Source organism: Pleurodeles waltl, chromosome 6, assembly GCF_031143425.1.
Source record: "Pleurodeles waltl isolate 20211129_DDA chromosome 6, aPleWal1.hap1.20221129, whole genome shotgun sequence".
NCBI classification, from domain to species: Eukaryota; Metazoa; Chordata; class Amphibia; order Caudata; family Salamandridae; genus Pleurodeles; species Pleurodeles waltl.
In genome coordinates, this window is record NC_090445.1 from 1,071,326,557 (window position 1) to 1,071,339,874 (window position 13,318).

At 49.8% G+C, this 13,318-nt stretch overlaps 1 protein-coding gene across 4 annotated transcripts in view; it reads left to right on the top strand.

Moving 5' to 3' along the window:
- Positions 1-7,855: 7,855 nt before the first annotated feature.
- Positions 7,856-13,318, top strand: part of RAP1GAP (RAP1 GTPase activating protein) — a 431,870-nt gene continuing 426,407 nt past the window's right edge. For 2 of the 4 annotated variants that reach the window (XM_069240086.1, XM_069240089.1), the window contains exon 1: positions 7,962-8,148. The gene's annotated coding sequence lies outside the window, so the exon portion shown is untranslated. Of the gene's footprint in view, positions 8,149-13,318 lie in introns of all 4 variants that reach the window. The other 2 variants (XM_069240088.1, XM_069240087.1) reach the window with 2 other exon arrangements.

Here is a 13,318-nt window from a genome sequence, read left to right on the forward strand (position 1 = left end):
GGGACAATGGGATTGTGGGGTAACTGCGTTGGCGTTGCACACCGTCGCAGTAGGCGGTCGTAGACCGCGGCGCAATGCTGCATTGGTTAACATAGGACCCTATGGGTCCCAGGAGCCAATGAACAAGTGCGCCGGTGGTGATGATACGCACCGCCGCGGACGTCACCGCCATTTTCTATCTGTTCTATCACTAGATACCTGATCTTCGACAGGAGAGGACCTACACTGCAAGTGCTGCTGTGACCTCGGTCTGGAAGAGACAATGGCTGCCGCGTCTGGGGAAAGGGCCCCTGCCTTCACTGCTCAGGAGTTGGAGAAACTGGTAGACGGGGTCCTCCCCCAGTACACACTACTCTACGGTCCTCCAGACCAACAGGTTAGTACACAGGGAGCACGTTGTATGGGCTAGGCCTGGGTGGAGAGGGCTGGTTGTAAGAGGGAAGGGGGCAGAGTTCAGGGAACATTAATGCATGTGAATGAATGTGCCACATGGCTAGAGTAGGGAGGGGGGCCACTCACATCGACGGTGCAGTTGATAATGACTTGTCGTATTCCCTTGTGCATGTCATGTAGGTCAGCGCCCACCAGAAGAGGGACATTTGGCGTGCCATCGCCAAGGACGTCCGGACCCTGGGGGCCCACCAGAGACGGGGCACCCACAGCCGGAAAAGATGGGAGGACATTCGCCGCTGCAGCAAGAAGACGGCGAAGGCTCAGCTGGGGATGGCCTACCAACGTGGGAGGGGTGCCCGTCGCACCTTGACCCCCCTGATGTTCCGGATCCTGGCGGTGGCCTACCCTGAGTTGGATGGGCGCTTGAGGGCATCACAGCAGACACAAGGGGGTGAGTACAACAACATTCTGCGGACTTTGCGCGCAGTGGAGGGGTCTGGGTGGGGGAGGAGGCCTGTGGGTGTACCTAGGCCAGCCAGAAATACGTAGACTAGGCCCCTCTGTAATGCAGCCCATGTGGCACTCAACACCACTGCAGTAGAGTGACAAGTACAGGTATAGATGCCCCTGTGGCATCCATGTGTGCAGATGTCCACCATAGCCATGTAGGCCAGATCCCAGGAATTGCATCTACAGAGGCCAGGAGCACGGCGTAGTGCAGGGGGCTGCTGTGTCTGTCTTGTCCGCCAACTGTAGCGGTATGCCATGCACTCAACCTGTTCTTCTTCTGTTTCCCCCCCCCTTTTTGTGCTTTCGCTGTTCTTTTTTGCATCAGCATCATCAGGCGGAGGTACAGTGGCACCGGAGCACGAGGGAGCTGCATCCCTCATGGCCATGGAGGGCCACACCACGGACTCAGAATGCACCAGTGGGACGGAGGACGAGGGGAGCTTCATGTCGGCCACCGGATCACCAAGCAGCGACACGGACTCGTCCGCCGATAGGAGCTCCCTTGTGGTGGCGGCACCACCCCTACCAGCACCGCCCTCCCAGCAGCCCCTCAGCGTTCGCCCCGTGCCCGCTCACCCAGGAGGGTGGGCATCACCTTCGCCCCAGGAACCTCAGGCCCTGCCCCAGTCACCCCTGCTGCCCTCAGTGAGGAGGCCATTGACCTCCTCAGGTCACTCACTGTTGGGCAGTCTACCATTGTGAATGCCATCCAGGGTGTAGAAAGTGAGTTGCAACACGGTAATGCATTCCTGGAGGGCATTCATTCTGGTCAGGCTGCCCTTCAGTGAACCCTGCAATCTTTGGCCTCAGCACTGATGGCAGCCATTGTCCCTGTGTCTAGCCTCCGCCCTCCAACCTCCTCCACCCAGACCCATTCCCCTGTACCCCAGCCCATCCCAAGCTCACCTACAGACCAGCATGCACACAAGTCAACACACAAGGGAAGCTCAAGCAAACATAGGCACCACACAACCCACAAGCACTCACGCAAGCATCACACACATACAGACACAGCAACATCCACTGCCTCCACTGTGTCCCCCTCCTCCTCTTGTCCCTCCTCCCTTCCAGTGTCGTCTACACTCTCACCTGCATGCACTACATCTACAGGCACTAGGACTCGCACCAGAACACCCAGCACCACACCCCGCTCACCTGCACTCACCACCTCCACTACCATTTACACGTCTCCTGTGTCCTCTCCCAGTGTGTCTGTGACGCCCCCTCCAAAAGTACACAAACGCGAGCACCCACACACCCAACATCCATCCACCTCACGACAGCCTCCAGTACCTGCACCCAAAACACCTAAAGTGAGACCTCCTACAACCACCTCCTCTTCCTCCACTCCCAGGCCCCCTCCAACTACCCATCCCAGTGTACGTCAGAAACTGGCCCTCTGTAAAGTTGACCTTTTTGCCCCCCCCCCTCCAATTCATCAGTCCCGTCGTAGCGCCTCAGCCAAAAAGCCTCCAATACCAGTGGTGCCTGTTCAAAGTGTGTGGAGTGCACCGGCCACCAGGGCAGGCAGTATGACCCGGAGCCAAGGCACTGGCAGCCCACCCCCTGTAAAGGCTCTGAAATTGGAAAGTGGCCGACGGGACCCTGTGAAGACTCCTGGACGCAAAACAACTCACAGGGGTCCCAAGGGGATTGCAGAGTCAGCTGTGACTCCTCCAAAGGTGGGAAAGGGCCAGAGGAAGTCTACACAGCCTGTTGTGAGCATCACAGCGGAGAAGGGTGGCATCCTTCCCGGCGGTTGAAACGCCACCGCCAGCACCGTCGTCACTGTCCGGAGACCACCGCCAGAGTCAGTGCCCAGGAGGGCCCAAGTATCGTCACTGGTCAGGAGACCACCGCCAGAGTCAGTGCCCAGGAGGGCCCAAGTATCATCACTGGTCAGGAGACCACCGCCAGAGTCAGTGCCCAGGAGGGCCCAAGTATCATCACTGGTCAGGAGACCACCGCCACCGCCGGAGTCAGTGCCCAGGAGGGCCCAAGTATCGTCACTGGTCAGGAGACCACCGCCGGAGTCAGTACCCAGGAGGGCCCAAGTATCGTCACTGGTCAGGAGACCACTGCCGGAGTCAGTGCCTAGGAGGGCCCAAGTATCGTCACTGGTCAGGAGACCACCGCCACCGCCGGAGTCAGTGCCCAGGAGGGCCCAAGTATCGTCACTGGTCAGGAGACCACTGCCACCGCCGGAGTCAGTGCCCAGGAGGGCCCAAGTATCGTCACTGGTCAGGAGACCACCGCCGGAGTCATTGCCCAGGAGTGCCCCGGCTGCCACAGCCCCGCTGGGCAATGAGGGAACGTCATGCCACACACCAATGCCCAGGCCAGGGAACGTCATGCCACACACCAATGCCCAGTCCAGGGAACGTCATGCCACACACCAATGCCCAGTCCAGGGAACGTCATGCCACACACCAATGCCCGTTCCAGAACCGCCATGGCAAAGCACCGCTGAACAGTCCAGAGACCGTCATGGCAAAGCACCGCTGAACAGTCCAGAGACCGCCATGGCAAAGCACTGCTGAATAGTCCAGAACCGCCATGGCAAATCACCGCTGAACAGTCCAGAGACCGCCATGGCAAAGCACCACTGAACAGTCCAGAGACCGCCATGGCAAAGCACTGCTGAACAGTCCAGAACCGCCATGGCAAAGCACCGCTGACCAGTCCAGAGACCGCCATGGCAAAGCACCGCTGAACAGTCCAGAGACTGCCATGGCAAAGCACCGCTGAACAGTCCAGAGACCGCCATGGCAAAGCACCGCTGACCAGTCCAGAGACCGCCATGCCAAAGCACCGCTAACCAGTCCAGAGACCGCCATGGCAAAGCACTGCTGAACAGTCCAGAGACCGCCATGGCAAAGCACCGCTGAACAGTCCAGAGACCACCATGTCAAAGCACCGCTGAACAGTCCAGAGACCTCCATGGCAAAGCACCGCTGAACAGGGCATGCACCGGGGAAGAATGAAAAGACCGCCACATCAAGCATCGTTATCCCATGTGCAGCTGGGACAGTGACGGGACAGGAACTTTCATGGTGAGACTAATCCAGTCTGGGCACCAGTCCCCCTCCAGAGCCAGTGGAGGCTGTTATCTACTTGCAAAACTGTGGCTTTGCACTCCCCAGGATGGTACAGTGGGCAAGCCACCCACTGTAGAGACTTGAGAGACTGTGGCTTTGCACTCCCCAGGATGGTACAGTGGGCAAGCCACCCATTGTTACAGTGGGCAAGCCACCCACTATATAGACTTGAGAGACTGTGGCTTTGCACTCCCCAGGATGGTACAGTGGGAAAACCACCCACTGTATAGACTTGAGAGACTGTGGCTTTGCACTCCCCAGGAAGGTACAGTGGGCAAACCACCCACTATAGAGACTTGAGAGACTGTGGCTTTGCACTCCCCAGGATACATCAATGGGCATGGAGCCCCGTTGTGGATCTGGCTTTGCAGGCATCCGGCTGAGGTGCCCCCCCTTCCCCCTGAGGTGCCTGTAGTATTTCTATCTGATGCCCCGGCAGTGTTCTCTCCGATTGTGGACAGGTATCTATTGTGGGTCTCGCCCATGCATTTTTGGACTAGTGGTGCACGGACATTGATATGTGCATATCTGCACTACTTCTCGTAATGTATATATTTCTGACTGATTTTATAAAATATCTGTATATTTTTGACACATGTGTATTGATACATTACAATGTTTGAACTGATTTTGTTTAGTCTTAGCATTCTTCCGGGGGGGTTGTGGGTTGTTACTGTGATTTTTGTACATGCATTGGTGTGTGTGTTGTAATATGCGAGGGTGGGGGTGGGGGCGTTTCGTGTGTGTGTCCCTAACTTTCGCCTCCCTCCTCCCCTATGTCGTAGGTGCAGTACTCACCGTTGTCTTCGCCCGCGCCGGCGTTGGTCTTCGTAGATGAGTAGGAATACGAGGGCCGGTAGAATGTGTAATTCGGGCTCCATGGAGTCCTCGTTCCTCGTGGGATGTGTTGAGGTGAGCGTTTTCCCATTGCAGTAACTGTTTCCGCCGTGTTTTTATCCACGGTAAATCCGCTCCGGAAAAGGTGGCGGATTGGTGTGTTGTAATAGTGTGGGCGGTACATTGTCTTCCGCCTGTCTGTTGGCGGTGACCGCCGCGCTGCTTGTCTGTACCGCCGTGGCGGTCGGAGTGTTAAAGTGGCTGTCTTTGTTGTCGGTTTCCGCCAGGGTCATAATTCCCTTTTTTTGTCCGCCGGCCTGTTGGCGGTTTTACCGCCGCTTTAACACCGTCCGCCAGGGTTGTAATGACCCCCTATGTTTGGTTGACATTTTCAATAAAACAGGGCTTTGTCGCATGATGCAGACGAAAAGACTTGCCTAGTCCATCAATTGAAGATATTAAAAATGTCTGGTTAAAGTTTTCTGGCCGTTTGGTCCGGCCTAAAAAAAAAAATTGAAAAAAACAATCAACAATTGAGGTGACCAGATGACCTTTGCAAAGTGTCTACCACTGTTCTGCACCAGTCATGGGATGTTTAATAATGACTGTTGGCCCGTTTGACCTACAAACCCGTTTCGGAATCTGCAAATTATGACGCACATAGAAGAATATGTGGCACATGTGATAGTGCCGGAGAAGGTGAGATAAATGTTACCACATTGCCCGACTTCACCTGAGGTGAAGTTTCAGCGCCCGCCCACAAAAGCAGGGACGACTTCTTGCTGCAGGATACACCTTGTCTAGGTGCACTGTGGCATGGAGGGGCGAGTCATGCGTTGGAAATCCCTTGTCTAGGTGCATGGTGGCATGGAGGGGTGAGTCATGTGCAAGATATCCCTTGTCAAGGTACATGGTGGCATGGAGGGGGGAGTCATGCGTAGGATATCCCTTCTCAAGGTACACGGTGGCATGGAGGGGGGAGTCATGCGTAGGATATCCCTTCTCAAGGTACACAGTGGCATGGAGGGGGGAGTCATGCGTAGGATATCCCTTGTCAAGGTACACGGTGGCATGGAGGGGGAGTCATGCGTAGGATATCCCTTGTCAAGGCACACGGTGCAGTGGAGGGGGCAGGTGATGAGGTATGGAGTGTGGAGGCCGGGGAGGCTTTAGGGGTTAGTATGAGTGCCAGCGCATGGGGGACGATGCAGGAGCGTTCAATAGTGTGGCCAGTGTGTCACGCGCCCTCGGAAAGAAGGAAATGAGCCCTCTGGCTGCTGCTTGAACTGTGAATACAGCAATAATCAGGGTTCAGTGGGCCCCTCCAGCGTCTTGTCCCCGGCACCACTGCTCCTTCTGCACTAATTGAAGCTACGCTACTGGTATACAGGGGTAAGATGAGCTGGGAGCTATGACTTGCCTGGGGGGCAGGGTGGAGATTCAGAAAGTGGGGGCGGCAGCTGAGCACAGCCAGTTTACCACTGCACATCGCAAAATTAGTGAAGTTGGGAGACTCTGTTCTCCTTGTGGTTCACCCCTGAGCATAATGCCATCTCTTGTACCTTAACAGACAAGTTGTCCCTTATGAACTCATAACTGTCACACAGTGGCATCTCTTACAGTTTATACTTTGCACACAGTGGTATTACACCAGAAGGGACAGCACCATCTGCACCTGTAACCCTTGCAGACAGTGGGCAGCAGCAATACCTTTTACTGGAAGACAGGTGCCCCTCCTCCTATTACTATACTACCAGGGCAGCTGGAATTATGTGATTTTGTAGCTGCAGCATTTTCCAGGTAATTGAGAATCTGCCACATATGCCACATAATCAATCATCTGCGGCATAATTTGCAAATTTTAACAAAAAGTTGTTTCTCACTACAACGGGTCAAACGTTTCCAAAAATGCAACAACATGTGTTGCCGTGCAGTAGAAAGGCCTTCGCAAAGGTTGACTGGTCACCTATCTGTTTCTTATTGCTGTATTTGGGTGTTAGATTTCTACTAATGTGGTGAAACATTTGCAGACTGCGGACAGCAGCTTATCTTGCAACATGAGATAGGTTCCCCTCCATTTTATACTTTATAACAAGTGCTCTTGGAACAAAACAATTTTTCAGCCTCTGTATTTTCCGCATAATTGTGGATTTTCCACTTAATCCATCATTTGGTGCATAATCTGCAAACTTTAACAAAGAAATGTTTCTAGCTCATTGTGGATCAAAATATAACAAAAATGCACCGACACGTTGTGTCCAACATTATAATGCCCTTTGCAAAGGTTGACTGTTAACCTATCTGTTGCTTATTGCTGTTTTGGGTGTTGAGTCTATACAAGGGGGTAAAATCTTTGTCCAGAAATGTGAACGTGTAAAATCGCTAAATATCGTAGTAATACTGTCACAAAATCTTCCCCATTACGCATAATTTGCCTTTTCTTGCTGCATAATTTTGTCAACTCTGCCGCATAATGTGGGCCTCCCCTGCCGCATAATTCCAGTGACCCTGCTCATAACTGGCACAGTGTCAGCTCTCACAGAAGGAACTCACCCTGCACCTGTTCCTGCACCCTAGGCTTAATGAAAGCCCTTATAGGCGCGATAATAGCCTCAAAGCCGTTTGAAGTCATGCTTTGGTTATAATTAGGGGTCGGACCCAAAGATCAGAAACTGAGTTTCCGGCAGAATCCAGCTGTGCGTGTGTTTCTTTTATCACACGCGTGCACAAAACAAATGATGGTTTTAAAAAAGTGTGAGATTTGACACACTGGCCCAACAATAAAACTTGGCTCTTGAAATAGCCCTGTGGGAATATGGGGATAATGAGTTTACACTTCCCGGGGCGAGTTCTCTGAGCCTGTTCGATATTTTGTTCATGCTTTCGCCATAGAAAGTACGCCTTCCAATCGCACCCCCAAAATGTATGCCCCCACCGGCGTGGCTCAGTGTGTACAGCTCCATCCAGTGCTTGCTGAATCGCTAATCCGGTTGCCAGGGCGACGGCTGCTGCTGGGAGGAGGGGACGGCAGGAGATAGCGAGCGAGTTGTATAATTACGGCACCGAGCGTAATGAATACAAACCCGGTGATTAAAACATCCCGCGTCCGCGGGCAGAACTCTCAGACGGAGCCGGGGAGAGCCGGCGAGCGGGAGAAGGGTGCGGGCCGGGTGCGTCTGTGGCTGCGATCCTGCAGAGGACGCAAGGGATTGGTGGAGCCTCCGGCACGGATTGTGGGACACCGCACCCTGGTCCGTGGGCCCGGAGGGAGGCTGCGGGCCTCCCCCCGCTGACTCTGACACATCCCGAAGTAAGTGACCGATAGCGGCGTGGAGACCATAGATCGGCGGCGGGCAGCACAATAGGTGGCAGCAGCCAATGTCATTGTTTTGGCAAGTCAAGAAAGTGATGAAAAGAAATTCTCTGCAGCCTGTAGTTGTAGCTCAGGGGTACGGTCCTTGCTATGCTTCTGCTCAGATAGATGCGCTGCTTTGTCCTTGCAGTTAGTTCTGTGGCCCGAGTGACTGTTGTTAAAGCAGGTTCAGGTCGTAGCTTGCTTGATGTTGGGTAATAATACCGTATTTTATTAAAAAACAAAAACACTGCTAATTGTGACGTGAAGATGTGTTTGCAAGGAATACACATGTATAGTGCAAACCAAGGTGTAAAGCATAGGAGTGTAGTGCAAGAGGAAGAAAGGGTCACTCACTGAATAACTGAGATGGCTGTTCACTCAGATCTCACCCAAAGAAAGACCTCACTGATTGGTCCTATAGCCCATCTAGTATTGTTGTTAACAGTCTTCTGCAACAATGTTGTGGCACTTGTATTAAAAAACAACACTCTAATGTGCCGTTTCCCGCGGTCCCTGGAATTTTAGTGCTGCTGCGTTAAACAGGTAAAAACTTTGCCGTAACGTTTTTTATTTATTTAAGATGTGTTTTGTGTGCAGAAAAAAAGTTCTCATAGGAAGTATTCGTCCGAGCTCAGGTTAGGGGGTGCTTAAAGAAAATTGAGTAGTGCTTTAGAGGAGCAGAAACAGCATAGCAATGATAGCTTGTTTATAGATGGTGCTTCATGCTGCGCTTCTGCTGTGTCTAAGCACTGTAAATAACAGGTGTCACTATTACCCAATTTAAAGGTACTCTATTTGATGATTTAGAAGGATGAAATGCTGAGTTACCTTTGCCGGAGCTGTAAACGATGGCCAGCAGATCGCTACATTTCTCATAAGCAAGTGTTTACCTCACACCCTGATGGCCCTGTGTAGTCGATACTTAATTTGAGCCAATGGGTGCAGGTGGGTACCAATGGTGTTAATGTTTGTGGGACCAGTAGCAAGAGAGAGAAAAGCAGAAAAGGGACAGTTTGAGGAATGGAAGGAAAGGACAGAAAAACATTGGCAGAGGGGGAGAGCAGGGATGAAAAGGACCCCATGAGAGTGCCATATCAGGGCGTCGAGAACATGGTGGTGGATGAAAGAGGCATGAGGTGAGATAAAGACGAGATAACCTCAGTATTCGGCAACCCACACATTTGTCACTAGTGGGCTCTTAGCAAAATTTGGGCCCTGACACTTTTTGTTTTACAAACTAAGCACTGTATATAATGGCTAGAAAAACATTACTGTTTGAGACAACGCATAACTCTCAATTGTGTGCTTTATTTGTAAGGCTAATTTTCACAGTTTCTTGACCAACTGCATGATTTTGTGGTATGAGACAGAGAAAGAGTATTTAGGACATTTTATTCTAACTTAAATGTTTTGTATTTTTAAACACATTCTTGTGGTGGTCACAGGGATTGACAACTGATCTTTAAATACTTATCACACTTTTTGAACACTGATCGAGCCACTTGATTGGATCTTCTGAGACCTGGAAATTGGGTTTGGATTTTCTAATGAACAGAAGGGAAATAAAACAGCTCGCTGGGTTGTTGAATTTACTGCACATGACACCCTTTTGAAGTTTATAGTCTGAACACCACTCATTAAGTATAACTAATGTCTATCACCAGTGTTTTCAGGCTTTGGTGGGTTAGCTCTGTATAAAACAGCGTTTTGTGTTAAAGTTTTTGATATTTAAAGAAGCACTTTATCTCAGAACTATCCCGTTGCTTTTCAGAGTGGAAAAATACAACAATGTTGCAGCCCAGTTTTGGCACCAAGGTTAGCACAGGCGACAGAAAAATCCACTCCATGCCACACCGCTGTCTCCCAAAGAGTAGATGCACATTTACACATGCTTCGTGAGGTACTTTCACCAGGGGTACGCTGCATAAGATGTCATGCAGCATGACCCCTGCATACCGAAGAGTAGGCACAGAGGCATGCATGGCATATGACCACTTTGTCCTGAAGAGTAGGCACAGAGGCATTCATGCTGTGTGACTTCTGCGTCTTGGAAACTAGGTGGCACAGGTACTAGCACCATGTCCTGGGGAATGGGCTGCAGAGAGAGTCATGACGTGTGACCACCATGTCCTGAAGAGTAGGCTGCAGAGAGAGTCATGACGTGTGACCACCATGTCCTGAAGGGTAGGCTGCAGAGAGAGTCATGACGTGTGACCACCATGTCCTGAAGAGTAGGCTGCAGAGAGTCATGACGTGTGACCACCATGTCCTGAGGAGTAGGCTGCAGAGAGTCATGACGTGTGACCACCATGTCCTGAAGAGTAGGCTGCAGAGAGTGTCATGACGTGTGACCACCATGTCCTGAAGTGTAGGCTGCAGAGAGTGTCATGACGTGTGACCACCATGTCCTGAAGAGTAGGCTGCAGAGAGAGTCTTGACGTGTGGCCACCATGTCCTGGAGAATGGGCTGCAGAGAGTCATGGCGTGTGACCACCATGTCCTGGAGAATGGGCTGCAGAGAGTGATGGCGTGTGACCACCATGTTCTGGAGAATGGGCTGCAGAGAGAGTCATGGCGTGTGACCACCATGTCCTGGAGAATGGGCTGCAGAGAGAGTCATGACGTGTGACCACCATGTCCTGAAGAGTAGGCTGCAGAGAGAGTCATGACGTGTGACCACCATGTCCTGAAGAGTAGGCTGCATAGACACTCATGCCGTATGACCACTACATCTTAAAGAGTAGCCACAGGGGCATTCATGCCACAAGACCACTGTATCCTAAAGATTAGGTGTAGAGGCATTTATGCCACGACCAATTTGCCCTAGAGAGTAGGCTGCAGAGACACTCACATTTTGGGGCCACTGTTTTCTGGAGATTAGGCAGCGGAGTTGCACATGGTGCATGACCGTCATATCGTGGAGGGTAAGTTAGGGAGCCACTCACACTGCATTATCACTATGTCTTGGAGAGGAGGCTGCAGAGGTACTCATTCCCTTTAACCACTGGGCTCTGGATAGTAGGCCACACAGGCATTAAAACCTCTTATGGCTAAGTTGCATCGTTTACGGTATTTTCTTTAGCACTCTCAGCTCTATTTATCCATATTTAGCATTGTTTGTGTTTACCCATATTTATTTTTTAAAATTTTGTATCCTGTAAAAAATGAAATTGAAAAATGCATATTTTGACATTTATTTAACAAACAAATCTGCATTTATTCTTGGATGCCTACACAGTTTTAGCAATAGAAGCAGCCACACATGATACAAAAATCCATCAAGAAAATTTGAATTTCAGTAAAAACACGTGCATGCCTCAAGCTACTTAAGGAAACCCCATTCTTATTAATCTCCAAAGATGATGGCCTGACAATCATGATTGACACTTTGGAGAAAAGACCTTACTTTTGAATTCTTCCGTTTTTAATAACGAATACATGCACAATCATAACACGCTGTTTCCTGTGTGCTTTTGTGTTTACATATCAGTAAAAAATGGAAAACCAGAAGTGGGTCTTAAAAATCCCCATTTAAAGAGAGTAGGGTGCTAAGCTTGATGTTGCCAACTGGCCATGGATTTTCTTTTGAAAGGCGGCTCTTTGTCCCAGCGGCCCCTCCCCTCCAATCACCCAGCAAACCCCGCTCCTGCACGTTTTCATCCGAATAATTGGAGGACCCAAATGCTTCAGCTGCCCAATGCTCCCTTGCTGGACCATTGTTCCTACTGCCGATGCACGGACAAACCACGCTCCATGTGGGGGGGGGGGGGGGGGGACAGTGAGACTAATTCATGTTCCCTGAAATTCTCAGTTTTGTTGAGACTCCATTTATTAACTCTGTTAGAGGTTAAACATAGAAATATGTGAGTGGGCTCTTGAGTCTCGTCTCTTTATTTATGGAGAAGGCGCCTTGCACTGGAAAAAGAATAATGTGACCTTTATAAGGCTCAACTATTTTCTAATGGAACTCCATTGTTACAAAACTACACTATGCATCTTGGAAGGGTAGTTTTCAATTAAAAGGCTTGATTTAGAGTTTAGCAGATGGGTATTCTGTCACAAAGGTGAGAAATATCCTGTCTGCCTCACTGCAAGTGCAATATGTGATTTTATAGTTGGTGCATTTTCCACATAGGTATGGATTTGCCCTATTTGCCACATAATCCACCATCTGCTGCATAATTTGCAATTTTAACAAAAAATGTTTCAAGCATAAATGTCTCAAAAGTAACTAAAAACCAGTGATACGTGCTAACACGCAGTGTAAGAGCCTGCGCATAGGTTAACTGGTCACGTTTCTGTTGCTTATTGCTGTATTTGGGTGTAAAACTGGTTATCATGAGGTGAAACATTTGGCCAGATTGTACCTATATATATAAAATGACAAAATCATGAGGTAATACTATCACACAATGTACAGCATTATGCTGCATAATTTGTATTTTGTCAGAAAGTTTAGTTAAGCCTGGTGCATTACTTGGCTTTCACCTGACAAATAATTCCAGTGACCCTGAATATATCCTAAGACACTTGTAATAAAGGTGACGTCATATCTGTCACTTTTGTCACACAAAACTCTAAACTCTACATCAGGTCCAGAATCATCACTTTCTATGATGTGTACTCATTATCAGGGCTTTAAGTGGGATTGAAAATGGGGGGGGGGGGGGGGGGGTTCTCTAAAAGGGGCACAGGAAATGTAATTAAGGGCGTTGGTTAAACACATAAATGTCTGTGGTTCCTGCAGTGTGCCACCCGACCAGTATTGTTATGCCTCTATGGGCTTTCTGTTATTGCATCCTGATATTTGACACAACTGTCATATACCGGAAATCAGCCATAATGATTGTTAGCTGTTTAAGTTAAAGGCCTATACAAGAGTAATGTTCTACAAGGAAAAAATACAAAAAAACAACATCCAGGAAACAGCTAACATTCTTATGGAATGCAAGATTTTGTAAAACGTGAAATAGTGAAATATAAACAGGAACTAGCCGATGACATGGATTATCTTTATTACATTAATTGCTCAGAAATTAATCAGTGGTTTTACCAATTAAGTTAAGGGCAATGATAATGGGCCAAATAGGGACCGTTTCAATGGCCATTTTTAATCAGCACTGGG